Source organism: Camelus ferus, chromosome 12 (assembly GCF_009834535.1).
Source record: "Camelus ferus isolate YT-003-E chromosome 12, BCGSAC_Cfer_1.0, whole genome shotgun sequence".
NCBI classification, from domain to species: domain Eukaryota; kingdom Metazoa; phylum Chordata; class Mammalia; order Artiodactyla; family Camelidae; genus Camelus; species Camelus ferus.
The window spans coordinates 14,011,852-14,028,347 of NC_045707.1; the positions used below are offsets into that span (position 1 = coordinate 14,011,852).

The 16,496-nt window shown below is 51.9% G+C and overlaps 1 protein-coding gene across 1 annotated transcript in view; it reads right to left on the reverse strand.

The window, feature by feature from the left end:
- The window catches only part of VDR (vitamin D receptor), a 55,471-nt gene extending 39,714 nt beyond the window's left edge, over positions 1 to 15,757 (reverse strand). The window contains 1 exon segment of the mRNA XM_006177649.3: positions 15,651 to 15,757. The gene's annotated coding sequence lies outside the window, so the exon portion shown is untranslated.
- Positions 15,758 to 16,496: the final 739 nt, after the last annotated feature.

A 16,496-nucleotide genomic window follows, 5' to 3' on the forward strand; every position in this document is an offset into this window, starting at 1 on the left:
AAAGTGTGTTTTGCAGACAACAATGTCCCATATAAAACCCACTGGAGACCAGTCATCTCAGAATATCTCAGGATTAGAAGGAAACTTAACTCCACTTAGTCCAACCATCTTAAATTCCTTCGATAATATTCTAGCCAGTTTTTTAGCCTGTACATCTCTTCTGATGGAGAACTATCTCCCATGGCAGTCCACCCTCTTTGGATGGCTCTATGCTTAGAAAGTTCTTCATTATGCACAGATGAAATAGCCCCGTGGTTTTTAATCACTGGCCCTAGACTAGCTCCCTGCAGCTGTCTACAGTGAACCTACACTGAACCTACTGGGCCCTTCCCACAGGGTCTCTGGAGGAAGGGTTGGCAGGTTCACCACATGGTGCCACCATGCACATTAGTAAAAGAGCCCCATTCCTCATCTGCTGTGAAATTGTTATGAAAAAATAGAAAAATCTACAGTTTATGACGTCTGTGAGGTTGCAGGGGAGAAGCAGAGGGAAGCTAGCCTGATTCCATTTAATTTTGATGTAGATGTCATCAACGTCTCAGGTAGGATCCTGAGCCCCACGAGGGCATGAGTAAGGTGATGAGTGCAGATGGCGTCTGCCTCCTTGGCCTTCACCTGGAAGGAACAGTTTCCAGCCCAAGAAAAGGGCGCTGTGGAAATGTAAGTAGCTGCATCGGCTCTGCCACACCTGTCTGCCATCTCTGTCCTCCACTCAGTTGTTCCCAGGGGAGGCCAGCCCCCAGCACCACAGCTCTAGGAACATGCATGAGGCGGATGAAACTATTTCATGACTAAAGGACAGGAAATTAAGTGGCTGATGACCCAGCAGTTGCAGGAATAAGTTGACCGTTAAAGGAGCTTCATAACTAATGCTTCGGGGAATATACTTCACCTTTGAGAAGCTGGTAGAGGTCATGGCAGTCCACTGGCATCGCAAACAGGGTCAAATGTTAGTAGGTCACTCCATAGAAACCACGCTACCAGCTCCCACTCCACCAGCCATTCATCAAGACTCTTTCGTAGTGGGTTGTCCTGTCACTCTTGGGAGCACTGGCAGCTTCTTGGAGCTGAGCAGAACCCAGAGGCAGGAGTTCACGGGGCCCCGGCAGTGGGGCAGGAGACACACAGCTTACTTAGATACATTTCCACTTCTTATCAATGACAATTATTCCTGCAAGCTGCTTTTTTTTCCAGTGGAAACTCAGCCCTCAGCTTTGTCAACAAGATTTCTGAGTTGATTACTGCTCTCCAGGTAACAGGCAGGCCATGCCCTGTCACTGCCGGAAAGCGTGGGCAGCGACAGTGGCCGGTGAAGCACAGGGAAGAGGCCCGTTCATCAATTACAGCCCAGTCTCTCTGGTTTTACAGCTGAAGAAACTGAGACCACCGGAGGGGAAGTGACTTGCCAAGGCCACACGGCGAAGGAGAGTGCTTCTCTGTCTCCACCCTGGCCAGGTCCCAAGACCTCTCATCACCCACCCGAGCAGCTTCCCAGGGGCACAGTGACGTGGGAGAGCAAAGGGTCACAGAAGGGAGCACGGATTTCATTCTTCAGAGGAGGAGAATTGCGGGGGAGCCACGGGGAAGGTCCTGATGTAGACTGCAGTGGGACCACCCATCAATGACTGCATCCTTACAAGCAATTCAGAAAAACAGAGTGGGGTGAGGGTACCTACTCGCTCCTGCCTGACCAACTCTAGCTCCTGTGTCCTGAAGAAATGGGTGAGGACTCAAGACCATCCAGAAATATTTTAGAGGGAAGCCGGACACCTGGCCTGCTCTCCCCCTCCTCTAGGTGGCTTTCCTGGGACACTAGGGTGGGAGTACTTCCCTTGGGTACCTGGGCCAGGTGGAAGCTGGTGGGACAAGAAGGCTCTTTGTCCAGTGGCTTGGAGACCACGGAATAGACACTGAGGCAGCCCAAAAGGAGAGCACCAAAAATACAGGGAGAGCGGGTCTAGCCCTACTCTGGTGGACACGCAAACCCCTCGTGTTGCTGATGCAACTGATGGCTAAATGCGATTTTCAAAACAAAACAAAACAAAACAAAACAAAACAAAACAAAACAAAACCAATCATGGCCCCACGACAACAGGAGAGAGCTGCTTCTTTCTCCTAAGCCCAGTTTTTGGTACCTCGTGGCCTCAGCCCAGCCTAAGCGTCTTTCTTCCTGCTGGCCCCCCAGCCCAAGTTCACGTAGGCCCAAGTTCACCCCTGCTCAGGCAGACGGTTTTGAGGTCCATCTTCCACCCCCCACCTCTCACCCTAGCCAGCCTTCTTTTCCTCGTTTTTCCTCTGGGATTAATGTGATCTTTGTGTCACTCAGACTTTTCCTGCATGTGGGAAAGGCTGTACCCAAGCCCCAGGTCCTGTCAGCCTTGAGCAAGAAATTTGGGGTCCTTGGCATCAGACCCCTTGCTCACTTCCACAACCACCTTGGTCAGCCTAATGCCCTTGGCTACCTGACTACTGTCCAGCTTCCCCCAAAGTTCATCCCCGTGTCCTCATCTACAAGCAGGGACATGATAGTGCCTGGGTCACAGGGCTGTTGTGGGAACCAAGATCTCTACAAAGAACTCAGCATGGCACCTGCCACACCGTAGCTTTATACATTAGCTCTCATTATTAGAACAGCTTCTGCTGTTAGTACAATCACCGGAGAGTTCAGGGCCCAGAGAGGTGCCATGGAGGGCAGGCAGCCTGCTCTCGGTCCCAAAGGCTCCACTCCAAACCAACATTGCCCCGAAAGCCCCATCTCTGCTGACCTGGGGAAAACTGACCCCCCTCAACTGGCTGTGGCTCCCCAAAATCTGGCTGCTCGAGGTGGGAAGAAATGAATTGTTCTAATCTCTTCCCAACAAGCAGAGAAGCTGAGCTACACATCTGGACTTTCCCTCCACGATGAAGATGCGGCCGTGGCTCCCAAGGTGTACTGATGACTAACCGCTTCTGCCCACCCCCATCCCCTCTCCTTTCACTCTCTCACCTCGTGCGTCTCTCGCCTATCTCCTCTGTCACCCACGGCTTATCATGCATCTGTTCTCCCCATCGTGGGACCTGAAACTCAGCAGCCCCGTGATGCCCTCTGTCTGTCCACAGAGCAGCGGCACTTCCTCACCCTACGCCCACCCACCACTGCGGGCAGCAGAGGACACAGTGCCGGGAAAGGCCGGCAAAGGCCGCGAGGCTGGTGCCGGGAGGTGGCAGGGAGGGCAGCAGCAGGGCGGCCCCTAACCTAGACACTGGGCTGGCCTGCTCAGTGGGCCTGGAATCCTGGATGCCCCCTGCTCTTGGCAGCCCTGGAAAGCCATTCATTTATCCCAGGATAGATCATGAGGCCCATGTCAGAATCCATGAGGGACCCCAGGGTCCTCTGAGATGGGCGGAGCTGGGATAACGTTCTACCAGGCAGCTCCAGTCCCATAAGGAGCCCATTTACCCAAAGGCATCCTCTCTCTCTTCTGTGTTGTTAGTCTTGAATACCAGGAATTTCAAAATATTACAATGGTATTTTGAAACAGAAGACTTTCACACTTTATTCAGATTTCCAGTCCAACCTGAATCAACTTTGAGTGTCGTGAAGGAAGGAGAAATGGGCCTCCTTCCCCATGGCTCCCTGAGCAAGGGCCCCCCAGGTCAGCAAGGCCGCAGGCCTCTTCGGCAGTGCTGGTGCACACCCCTCTCCTCCCGTGGCTGGGGGTGCTTCACCCCAGGAATGGTGCCACCAGTAACTGAGCTGGAAGGAAGAGGTAGAGGAGAGAATTCTGGAAAATTCAGCCCAGTGGAACAGGAAAACCTATGTTTGGTGAGAGAAAAGTTCAACAAGGGCAGTTGTGAACAATTCAGCTGCACATCACCAGTCAATCCTCATTTAACACATCCATCTGCCCAGGGTGGCCAGATCTGGTTGCTGGGCACAGGGACGGCTGAGTTAGCACACAGCTGAGTGGTCCCCAAACCTGCCTCCACCAGCTTGCTTGGCTCACTCCCCTCTCCCAGTCAATAAGGTCATTTCCCGGTTGCCAGGAATCCCTCTGAGAGCATCAGACACACACACACACACACACACACACACACACACACACACACACACGATGGTCACAAACAGCTTGCACCATGGACACGTGTGGGAAGTCCCCTGCACGGGTGGGTAACTGCCAGTCCATACTCTGAGTCCAGATGTCCATGCACTCTGTTGGCCAATGTGACCCAAGCTCAGCCTCCCCCGTAGAGCTATCATTGAAGATAACCCTCTTGTTTCCATACTTTGGGCCAAACCATTGGAGGAGTCTTCCCTGGGGCCACAGAGTGGTAGGAAATAGTGGCCTTTGTCTTCCCCACGAACACCCTCCAAACTAAAACACCCCTCTCCCAGCCCTGCCCGTTAGCCATCTTCCTCTTCCTTGTTTTTCCTTTGGTTCTCAGAGGCAAAGATGGAACAGATTTGGTGCACAGAGCAGCATTCAGTGCTGCCTCAGTGCACCAGAGGAATGAAACCGAAGTCTCCAGACCAACAGCCTCTTTCCCTCCCAGCGGTTAGCTGTTTGCACCCTTGGAGCTGCCCACCTGGGCCTCTGCACCAGGTAACAGAATTTCACTCCCTACACTCAACACACCTTCAGGCAGAGGCAAATGTCCCTGGAGAAGGAATCTGATGGATCAGCTCAGAGCTTGCATTGAATGAAAGGAGCTGTGAGGGAAACTCAGTTGGCTGGGCAGGCTCCTCACGGTCAGCTGGAGTGGCCACTAGTCAGGCGGCCCAATGAGTGGCATTCTAAGGAAGGAGGCCAGCACTTGTGGTCATCACGGCCCTGGGGAAGAGAAGGCGTCCCTCCACCTACCACTTCCCCTTTGCTCCCATACCCCTCACTCTTCCCAGAACTGCCCCCGGCCTGAAAAATAACTCTGCAGCCAGGCTCTTCATCAGCCAGGATTGAAGTTTAACAGAGACAAAAATAATTCTCCAGAGTGAGCTATTTTCTGCCCAACTTTGGAAACAATAGCTCAGGGAGACAGGCAGCAGGGGTAGGCATGGAGAGGAGGCTGGCGGCGGGCCACCCATTGGTTTAGGGCCTTCCTCATGCCCTCGCCACACTCCCCCTGGGGCACCGTTTCCAGGGAGGTGGAGACCTTAGTCAGGGGTTCGGGACTCACCCACCCCCACCTGTGGACATCAGGTGACGAGTGAGGGAGACAGGTGACGGGAGGCCTGGGGGAGCCAGGGGCTCCTTGCATACCAGGCTTCAATCCCTCATGGCTACCGCTCTCTTGCGGAGTGGAAGGAAAAGAATTAAACACCGCTACTTCACCAAGTCTCAAAAAAGGGACGCTACACCCATTTGCCTGTCTCACAGGATTGTTGCATCAGCTAAGATAAGATTTTAAAAGTGTGTTATAAAAATTGTTATGCTCCGTAACAATGTTAGTTATTAGTTTACTATTATTCTTCCAGATATTTCTCAGATATTTAAGAGGGGGAGGAGGACAACATTCAGGTATTAAAGTGAAAAAGTAGAAGGCTGTCATGAGAAAATATTTTGAAGTATTACATGGAGCACGAGCCCTCTCTCCAGTGCCATGAGGTCCTCATAGCCTGGGAGAGCCCACAGTGCAAAGAGTTTCATATCTGGCTTGATAAGCATCATTCATTCTGAATGGAGCCCAATCCAAAAATGCCACTTTTTTTTTTTTTTTTTGCTTAGAGACCCTTTCTTTGACTATTAATTTCCTTTTGATTTCTCTCCACAGAACTTTCCTTCTAATGTCTATGGAAAAATATCTGACTGGGAAGACAGAGTAGGGGAAGAAGAAGGGCGGAGGAAGGATGGTGGGAGGGAAAGCGGGAGGGAGAGGGTTAAGAGGAAAAGGGAGGATTCATTCTTGGACCATCACCAGATGGAAAGATTTCATTAGAACTCTCCAAAAGAAGCACTCCACATTATAAAGGATTATCACGCTCCGGGAGGGGTACCCTTGAAGAGCGATCATTCATGCCTTTGATGAGGAATTCTGTATAAACTAGGGCTTTCCTGGCCCCACTGGAGGCAACAGTCATCGGTTAAAGAAACTACCAGAGGACACATGGGAGGCCTGCAGGCTAAACTGGACCACAGATGAGTTCTGTTTGTGACTCCCACCCCTCCTCTGCCCCACCATCACCACCAAGGATTATACATTTTTAAATTAGTTGTCACTGCTTTTAAAAAAAAAGAGATTTCACTTTTGAAAAAAAATCTGGATGCCCAGCTCTCTACAAAAAATACTGGATAATCTGGCTACACTGTGCTGTTGTTCCTGTGGCCAGCTTGCTGGCCTGAGGCGGGGATGCCGCTCCCCCCAAGCTTGTGCCCTCCGGTCCAACCCACCAGGGTCTGCACTCACTGTTACCCTCCAGCCCTTGTCCTCGGAACCAGCCTCAGTGACAGTGGAGCTCAGTGGTCAGGGGGACAGTTAAGAGAAGAGACTCTGAGGGGAAGGGTATAGCTCAGTGGTCGAATGCATGCTTAGCATGTGCAAGGTCCTGGGTTCAATCCCCTGTACCTCCAAAAAAGTAATAAAATAAATAAACTTAATTACCCCCCTTCCCCACCAAAAGAGTATCTCATTCATCTGGGAGGATTAAACGAGATAATGCATGTAAAATGCTCAGTACAGCGCCCGACACACAGTCCCCGCTCAGTAAGTGTTAGTGCTTGTTATTTGCACAATTGGTTCAATAACTCGGAGAATTCATCTGAGTTGCAGCCCAGCTTTTAAAGGATGTTTTAGTCATACGAAGCAATTGCCCTTCAACACCTTTCTAGCTTAGGGGACCTGGTCTACCTACCAACATATTTCCAACCAGTAGACATCTCTTGAGTGTATCTGTGATGAGTTAGGTGTTGTGTGGTGTGGTGACACCTCAGAGATGAAAGTCACACCTGTTCTCAAGGGCACACACCACAGCAGGGGAAATGAACAATTGAACAGTCACGGCTCTGTCGGTAGAGCTGAGCATAAAGCTCTCCCCTCCCAGCCCCGCCCAACCACTGGGGAGCTTGGCATTCAAGGAGGAACCAGGGTGCGTCTGACTCTCCTTCTTGTCTCCAAGTATTTCCAGAGCCACACTAAGAGACACTGCAGGGAATTAACATGCACGAGGAATATTTCTCGGGCTGCATACCAGAGTGCTCCCACTGCACCCAGGTTAACATAATTCCATTTCAACAAAGCCATTCAGATCTTAGATGGTGTTCATTATAATGGAATTTAACCTGAGGCAGCCCATCCCCCACGTCTTAACATCATGGCAACCGAGAAGTTGGCAGCGCTTGCCATATAGGCTGGGCAGAAGTAACTTCCCGCCTCTGGCAGAAGTCCGGAAATTCAGAGCCTTTTGGAACAAAGAACTCTGCCCCGAAGGTGTTTTCCAGCATCATCCCGGCCAGCCTGGAACTGTCCCATTCACTCTCCACTGGCACCACCTGCAGCCTCTTTTCCAGCCCTCCTCAGACAGAACGGGGAGGGGAGAAGACCGGGCTGAGCGACAGGGACACTGTGTGGGAAAGGTAGTGAGTAGGTGCAGAAGGACCATACATTTGGTCTTTGAAAGACCTGAATTTAAGTTCTGGCTCTGACTTGGGAGCTCGATGGCTTTGGGGAAGAAATTTAGCCTTTTAACTTCTTTGAACTTCAGTTTCTTTCCTCTTCTGTAATGAGGGGATAATAATATTTCCTACTTCATAGGATTATTGAGAAGCATATAGGAGAAGACGTATGAATAACATTTAACTCAGTGCCTGGAATGTATTAAGTGACAATAACCAGTTGGTTTATTATGACTGTCAGCTATTATATGATATGTTAGCCCCAGAAGGGTCAAAGGTTGGTATACAGAGACACGGGGGTAGAGTTGGGGGTTGGGGGAAACTGAAGGATAGGTGGGGCCCTGCTGCTGAGCCCAGCATGGGCCTGGTGGCCAAGAGAGGCTCCAGGCAGAGGCGCTCACCTACCCTCGGAGCTGACAGGCACAGACTAGATGGGTAATTACAGGATTGTGGGCTGGGGTGGCCCATGCAACTGCCCAGCCAGCCACATTCTTTTGTCCCGTGGGTGGCTGGGTGAGTGGGCAGCTGGCTGTTTATGTGGCTGTTTATGTGGCCAGGGCTCTGAGTACATCAAACACCTTTTAAATCAGCACCCCCAGGCAGAATGTTCAACCCTGGGAAGGGGAGGGGACTCTCTGTGGGACATTCTGCTCCTTTCCACCCAGCACCCACTGTTCTCTTCACTTCACCTTCCAACCACCCTCTGCTTCTTCAGTCAAACAAGTCAGAGGGTCAAAGATCAAGGACAGACTTGGAACAGCTGGACAGTGGAGACAATTAACTTCAGTTCAACTCACCTGGAGCCTTTAAACGATCAAGATGCCCCGGACAGAAGTAAATCCCATCACTCTTCCCAGCCCTATGTGCTTCCATTAGCTAGCACACACATGACTCTGATACTTCCACGTCTTGTTCTTGAAATTAATGCTCAGGGAAAATATACCTTCCTCCCAACCCACTTGGAAAAAATGCAATTCCATAAGATATGAATTGAGTGCCTGTTACATGCTCAGCCCTGACATCAGCCTCTTGGTTGAACTGGACAGAACGCCAAGTGTTGGGGAGGATGGGATTCCCTCACCCACTATTGGTGGAAGCCCAAGGACGAAGGGTTTCAACTGCACCCGAGGACCCTACCCAGGGCTCTCAGAGTCAGGCTGTGGCATTTATGGGGCCATCGGGGCACAACACATCAGACAGGCACACGCAGAGCCAGACACCAGGTTCTTCGGTTCTTACAGTTGAAAGAGACTTTAGAATCTCATCTAGTACAACTTTTTCATTCTAGAAATGAAGTCTACACCAAGTGTTGAAAAGGACGGGGAAGAATGGGAACTTTTACCCAATTGTAGGCGTGTTTTTGGTACAACCACTGTGGAAAACAGTTTGGCATTGTAGGGTAATGCCAAACATGGAATTCCAAGTGACCCAAGACTTCCATTCCTAGGGATGTACCCCAGAGAAATGCCCACACACCCCCCAGGAGATCAGCACAACATCTTCCTAGCAGTATTATCACAACAGCCCCAAACTGGAAACAGCGCAAATGTTCATCAACATGAGGAAGGATGTACCAACGGTGGCATATTCTTATGGACTACGACACTGCAGTGAAAACGAATCAACTCCAGCTGTGTGCTTCAACACAGATGAAGCTCAGAAATATGATGCTGAGTGAAAAAAGTGCATCAAAGGGAACATGCTTGTATGTAAACTAAGACACATAAAACTAAATCATATATTGTTTTGTAAAACATACAGAGATGATAACTTACCCCCAAAAAGCAAGGAAATTAGTTCTAAAATTCATAATATTCCTTACAGTGAGGTGGAGAGTGAGGAGGGAGATGCAAATAGGAAGAGGAAAGGGGGCTTTTAAGGTTCTGTAAATGTTCCACTCCGAACTTAGGTGGAGGGTACAGGATTTTATATTATTGTATACTCTTCTGTGTATGATCAATTTCACAGTATAAAAAGTAAACAAAAAGGATTTAAGAATCTGAGTCCTAGAGAAGCCAAGCAACTTTTCTGAGCTCATCAGCTAACAAAGGACCGAAAAAGAAACCAACTTACTGAGTCTGAGTTTAGCTGGGCACCAAGAGAGCCATTCCTAGATTCTAAAGGGACCTCTCACAATGATGAGTTTCTGGTCTAAGAGATTTGAAAACAATTGCAAGAGGTTTTGTTTTGTTTTGTTTTGTTTTGTTTTTTCACCATTAAATTCCCAGTGTCTTGAATAGATCCTGGCACACAGTAGGTCCTCAGCACACATCTACCCAATGACTGTCTGCACGCATTTTCCAGTGCCTACTTCGTGCCTGGCGCTTGACTTGTATCATCCCTAATCCTCACACAACTCTGCAAGGGAGTGATTCTTATCCCAGTTTATGGATTAGGAAACTGAGATTCAAAGAGATTAAGAAACACGTCCAAGGTCACGAACCAGAAAGTGTCAGAGCCAGGATCTGAACCCAAGTGTGTCTCACTCAACCCCCGGTGTTTCTCTCATTCCACCAGGCTGCTTGCCCAGCTTCTAATGGCAGTACCTACAATTTCAGTCGTATACCAAGGCACCTGGGGAACCGTAGCCCAGGGGTAGCTGAGCACTTTCTCCTCCTTCTACCTCTGTCTCCAGGCACCCGGCCCAGCACCAGCAAGCTGTGGAGAGCTGTGAACATGGGATAACTTCACGGTCTAGGGCAGATTGCTGCAGCTCTTGAAACCTTGGTTTCCCACCTCCATGCTGGAGAGAATGATAGTGACCTACTGCAAAGAGAAGCTGGGAAAATTAAAGGAGACAAGTGGTCCGCACAGAGCCTGGCCGAGGCTGCCAGATGAGGCTGGGACCACTTCTCCTTTCAGGTAGGTGAGTTCAGGAGTGTTTCTTAAGGGGTAGCCAGGAAGGGAAAAGGTAAGCAAGGTGAGAATAGCGCCCAGTCAGCCAATGGGACCCGACCTGTTCTTCCTTGGTGCACGTAGCACATAGAAGGTCATCAATAAAGCGGGTTATTTGAATTGAAAGAGTGATGCCTATTTGCCACCCAGGTCATCCAAGCCTTACTTGATCCCTGCCATCTCTCTGCACAGAGCTCCCTCTCTCGAGTTCTTGTCTGATGTCTTTACCTGAGTAAGGTACCCAAAACTGCCGGAGGGGCCCCGAGGCCTCTCCTTCTGAGAGGTCACTGTCCCCAGAGTAACCCTTGGACAAACTGAACTTGCTCCCAGGACAGCTTGTTCAAACTGGTTAGCAAATCTAAGCCTGCTGCTGGGGAACATTTATGCAGACCCTGATTATGTGCGAGGCAGGCCCTGAGTGCCTGTGTCCAGAGGCCAGAGGTGGCACGGTGCCCAGAAGTTCAGACAGACCCAGCGTGGGTCCTGACTCTCCCACTCACCAGCCGTGCCACCCTGGCACATCGCTCGACCTCACTGAGCCTCAGTTTCCCATTTGTAAAAGGAACGTGGAGGTGGTTCCTACCTCGCAGGCTGTGGCATGTCCTGGGAGGCCGTGCACGCGGTTCATGGGGCACAGTGCCTGGTACCACTGAGCGAGTGCTCAGTGAGTAGCTGTTCCTGGAGCTACAACTCCAGTGCCAACAGGTGGCACACATTGGATGTGTCACCAGCAGAGCCTTGGGCCTCGTGGGTGCCCCACAGTGCCTGGAATGTCACACCTTGCCTAATCCCTGAAAGCTTAAACCTGTTGTCAGAAGGCCAGTGAGAGGCAGCAGCGCCCCAGGAACTGGCTGCTGGGTCCTGCCCAAACTCCAGGTTCTCGCTGGTGCAGCAGCCCACACCCTGCTCAGGACCAGGACTGTCCCCTGCTCAGAATGGGGACTTTGTGTGGCATCTGGTTCTGGGAACACTGCTTGGTCTATTCCTTGGTATGGGACCTGCCAAGCAGGTTTGCAAAAGCATGACACACACTCAGACTCCCCGAATGTCTGCTGTTTCTGCCCCTGGCTCCTGCCGTCTACCTACCTCACTGCCACCTCTGTCACCCCTGCCACCCCGGGCGGTCTCTCCTCGCCCCTCCCTACAAGTCGCTTCAAAGGGTGGGACTTCCCAAGAGGTCTTCACCTGCCCTTTTCATTTGTTGGTGATGAGAGTGATTTCCTTCCTGCCAGAGTAGACAGTCATGACACAGTCATCAAGGAGGCTCCGCCCCCTCGTCTGAGGTCATAGTCACTCTTGTGCTGGACCTCTGGGGACTCTCCAGGGAACCCACCCTGAGCATCTGGACCATAAGGACCAGGGACTCAGAAGGGAAGGGAGTTTCTCTTCCACATGTCACCACAGCAGGATACAGTCACCACCACCAATGCCCAGAGTCTGGGTTGAGCAAGATCAGTCTATCCTTACTCTGGACTATTTCCCCAATCAACAGACAGGCCAAGAGTCAAACTCCAGTGTCCAGGGGAACTGCCTCCCTCTCCTGCGACACAGCTTCTCTCAGCTCTGACCTCCACTTTGCCTACCATTTCTCTGGAACCTGATAACAAGTCACCTGTGCCCTTTATCCACACGGGTGAGGTTGGACTTCCCCACCCTTCCTGGCTGTTTACCTCCTTTAATGCTGAGCTGTCCTGTAGGATGGTGTGGCCCCCAGAGGTCTGGTAAGCTGGATGGACAGAACGGAGAGGCTGCAGATTTGGGGGAAGAGGAAAGAGGAAGCACAAGGCTGAGCATTGGCTCCAGTATAAATCCCAGTTCCCCCAGGGGCACCTGAAGGGGAGTTGGCAGGCTTCCTGTCCCTGTTTGAGGTAGGGGTGGGGCAGGAGAACCAAAGGTGAGGCCAGTCACAAGTCAAGGGTAAAGGGAAGTCACGGGAAAGAGGAAGAGAATGAGCAGGAGGCTGGTACTGGGAGAGGGTGGCAGAGGGCAGGGCTGCCCTCAGGGAGTGACTGGAATTGGCGACAAGACCACAGGGTAGGCTGGGGTGTTGGGACTGCCCTCAAAAGTAAGCCACCTCCACCTTCCCCTCATCATTAAGCACCACCCCCATCTCCTCCTCATTAAACCCACTCCCACCCATCGTCCCCTCATCACTGTGACCTCCGCTGGGTCTGGAGGGGCATGCACCAGAACGCCTCTGTATTCTGGTTTGCCCTGAGCAGTTTTGGTTTATGTTGTTTACGATCGTCCTGACATAACTATTAATCTCACCCCTTTCACTCTCGAAAGTCTCCCAGTTTGGGCAGTAAATGATACAGGTCACTCTCTCTAGCACATCCAAGAGGGAGCTGAGACAAGAGAGGATCAATGGGGAATTGGAGCAAAGCATAACTAGAAGCAAGACTCTCGTGGTCCAGAGTGACAGCCAGGCTGGCCTCTGCCCAGCTGGATCCCCTCCGAAGTGAACAGTGGTGGAGGGAGAGCCTGAGAAACACAACCCTTCCTAGGCTCAGACCGTCTGGTGGTGGTGGTGGGGGTCTGGGCTGGTGGGCTCTGCTCCCTGTCTTCCCTCAGAGGGCCTCCTACCATGCCAAGCACACAAGAGGCTCTTAAGCAAAATCTTATTATTTCCTTACTTCTCTTTACCTGCAACCAAAACAGACTTAAGCAGTGATGAACGGAAAGCTGCAGTCCTAGAACTCATGCTATCCAGCAACACACTGGGACACCATCCCAGCTCAGACTCCAGTGCTCCTGACTCCGGCTCTCTGGCCCCTGGAACCTGCCTGCTGGACATAGGCAACTGCAGGTCTCTCACAGAGGTTCCAGAGGCAGGTCTCAGCCAGGATGGTCTCTGCTGCCTCCCTGGAGGGAGAAGGGTATAGCTCAGTGGTGGAGTGCATGCTTAGCATGCGTGAGGTACTGGGTTCGATCCCCAGGACCTCTATCAAAGGAAAAAAAAAAGTCTGCTGCCTCCCTGAGAAGTGGGGTGAAGAAATGGACACCTGCAAGTCCTTCTCCTGTCTTGGGTAACCATTTGGTCTGGCCCACCAAGCCATAGCCCTCCCTGCAAAGGTGGAAGACACTGGGTTTGGACACCAGCTACTTGTTCTGGGAATGGAGGGTGGGGGTCCAAGAGGTCCTCTTAGTGCTTCCTCTGGGACTTAGTCCCCAAAGGAGGTCAGGGAAAGAAGACTGAGAAACCATAAACACAAGTAACCAGGGTACCTTAAACAGCAGAAGATCTTTCACAATATTTACACAAATAAAGTGTGATGGCCTTGACTGAAGAGCTGTGAAGGGTCAGGAAAGCTTCCAGGAAAGCTTCCTAGCCCTCTTCTTTCCCTTCTTCCTCATCCCACTCTTCTCTTTTCTTATTCTCTTCCTTCCTTTCTTATCCATTACCCTGGAAAGGGTCCAAGTCAGGGCTAATGAGGGACAGCCAAACTGAAGCCATGGGACCCAGCCAGAGCTCAGACTGTGAATTCCCCAGTTTTCTGCAGTTTGAGTCAGCCCCATAGACTGGTTGTGGATTCTCTAATGTGTCCAGAGAGGCCGCTAAGCAGGGGGCAATGAGCTCTGGGGCCCCTATTTCTGCTCAAGGATCTGAAGACCCCCCCTCCCTCCAAAAAAGCCAGAGAGACATTTGCAGTCTTATTACCTCCTGGTCTGGCTGTATACAAGCCTGACACTATTCAAGAAGGACTCACACTTCCTTCCAGCACTTGGACAGGGAAGGGATAAGGAAGGTCCCGCAATATACAACAGTCCTGGTTCATAGAATTGAGACTCCAGTGTCCAGATAATCTACTTCCACCTCAGCAAATCACCCCTACTTCCTAGCCTGACAAAACCTTTGTCAACACCATGGCTTCCCTTGTCCCAGAATCTTTTCTGATTTCTTGTACATATCCACCTCACCAACAGAGATGAGTAGCTGACAAGATCACTAGGCAGAAATGGAATGAGAGGCTGGAAAAGTCTGCTGTGCTGGATATACCTCCTGATCCTAGGAGAACAAGAGATGTGGATTTGCCACAAAGCCACAATCCTTTCACAGGCAATCGTTCTGGAATCATACCATAGCCATGCCATAATCATAGCTGTGTTCAGTGTCCCCTTCAGGAGTGGCTACCACCAGCCATGAGGGAGTCAGCCTTCCAGCAGGGAGTTGGAGCAGAGCTGAACTCTGCCCAGGAGAGCTTTTGCAATGTTCAGAAAATGCCTGCCCAAATGCTTGCCTGGGCCCTGGCCCCTCTGGCTGCAACTGAGCCCAGACAGGAGGCTGACTCACTCACCGCACAGAGAAGGAGGAAGAGGAGGAAGAGAAGGAGGAGGAGATGCGGGAAGGGCCTGGGGTCGGAGACCCAGGACTCCCCCGGCTCAGGCAGCCTGGATCTCAGCGGTCTATGGCGGGAAGTGGGCAGTGTCCACTGCCCCCTGGAGACTATGTGCTGGTCCCTCTTAGGTACTTACCCTGAAATTCTTCTCACCCACCACCCACAGATGTGGGGCTCCTCACTCCCCAAACAGAAACTACTCCCTGAGCTCCCTCCTCAATTAGATACTTGTCCCTGAGTTCCTCTGGACATCTACGGACAGGCTGTCCTGAAAAAATAAGTCCAGTGCACTAGAGTCAACCAGGTCTAAAATAATTGGTGGTTCAAAAAAAAAAATCAGGAAAAGAAAAACTCTACTTAAAAGATCCAACTTCACCATCACAGGTGAACATACGTGGGCCTCACAAGAAAACAAGGCTACACACACTCCACCCCCAGAAGACCTCAGCACCGTCGACAACCAATCTCTTCCTTTCTTATTCCTCCAGTCCATGCCAAGGCGCCCTGACGGAGGAAGGAAACAAATGTTTCTTGTTGGCCAAGTGCTGAGCACTGTGCTGGAAGAGCATTTCTGCGATAGGCTGCCTGAGTACCGAGGAGGCCGGTGCTCCCTTCCCCAGCCTGGCAAGAACTTTGGCTCTTTCTCAGAACTCAGTGTCCCTTCAGTGCCCCAGCCTCACGGCACGACAGCCCAGATCTCAGTCGCCAAGTTTGCCCAGACGCTAGAGCTTGCACCCGGACACTCAGGTCCGAGACCCCCCGACGCTCCCATCCAGGTCCTAATTCTGATCCTGGGACTCCCCTCTCCCCTCCGCTCCCGAGTCCGCACCTGGTCCGGCGGGTGGGCACGCTGCTCCGCGGTCCCGGCGCCTGGGGCTCCGCGTCTGCCTTTTGACAAGTAGAGACAGCCCAGCACCTGGCCCTGCCCCTGACAAGGCCCCGCCCCGGCCTGGCCCCGCCCACAGGTCCCGTCCTCGCCTGCCAAGAGCTCCAACTGCACAGCAACCATCTTGACTTGGAATCAAACACCGCACCGTTGCCTGGGAGACTCTGCCCGGGGTAGTCCTCCACGACTGGCGTCTGCAGGGCGGGGCAAGCTCTGCCCTCGGTGCGTGAGAGGTTTCGCTGGTTATGTGTGTGTAGATTCACGGTTCTGCCTGCGATAATCCGTGATGCATCCCCTCTCCCCTCGCTGGCGTGGTTCTACCCAGCCCGCTGCGAATGCCTCTTCCAGGTGCGTCACCCCCACCTGGGCTGACCCTGCCAGGACTTCTCCGTGGTCTGCGGGGCTCTGGGGAGCGCCTGCCGCGGGCAGCAACGGTTCTCTCGGCGCACTGGGGAAATCCTGGGCGCCAACTGCGGTCGTGTTACTCCCGCAGAGTGTCGGGGAGCTCAGTCTTATCCCAGCGCTAAAACAAAACAGCAAACGAAAACGGGGCCGAAGTGGAGCCTGGAGTTGCATCGTCATCTCCACTCGGTGTCCTCTCGGCCGCGACCACGGCTGACCACGTTTTCAGCCAGTCTCGAACCTCATCCAAGCAAGCTTAGTCTCGGCTTCCCTGGGTTCTGGTCCCCAGTCCCACCCACCCACCCCACCTAACATTGGTGTGAAGAGAAGGAAGCTGGGAAAGAGTCCATCCTGGGACCTGGAATTGTAGGGGGACGCGGAAAGTCC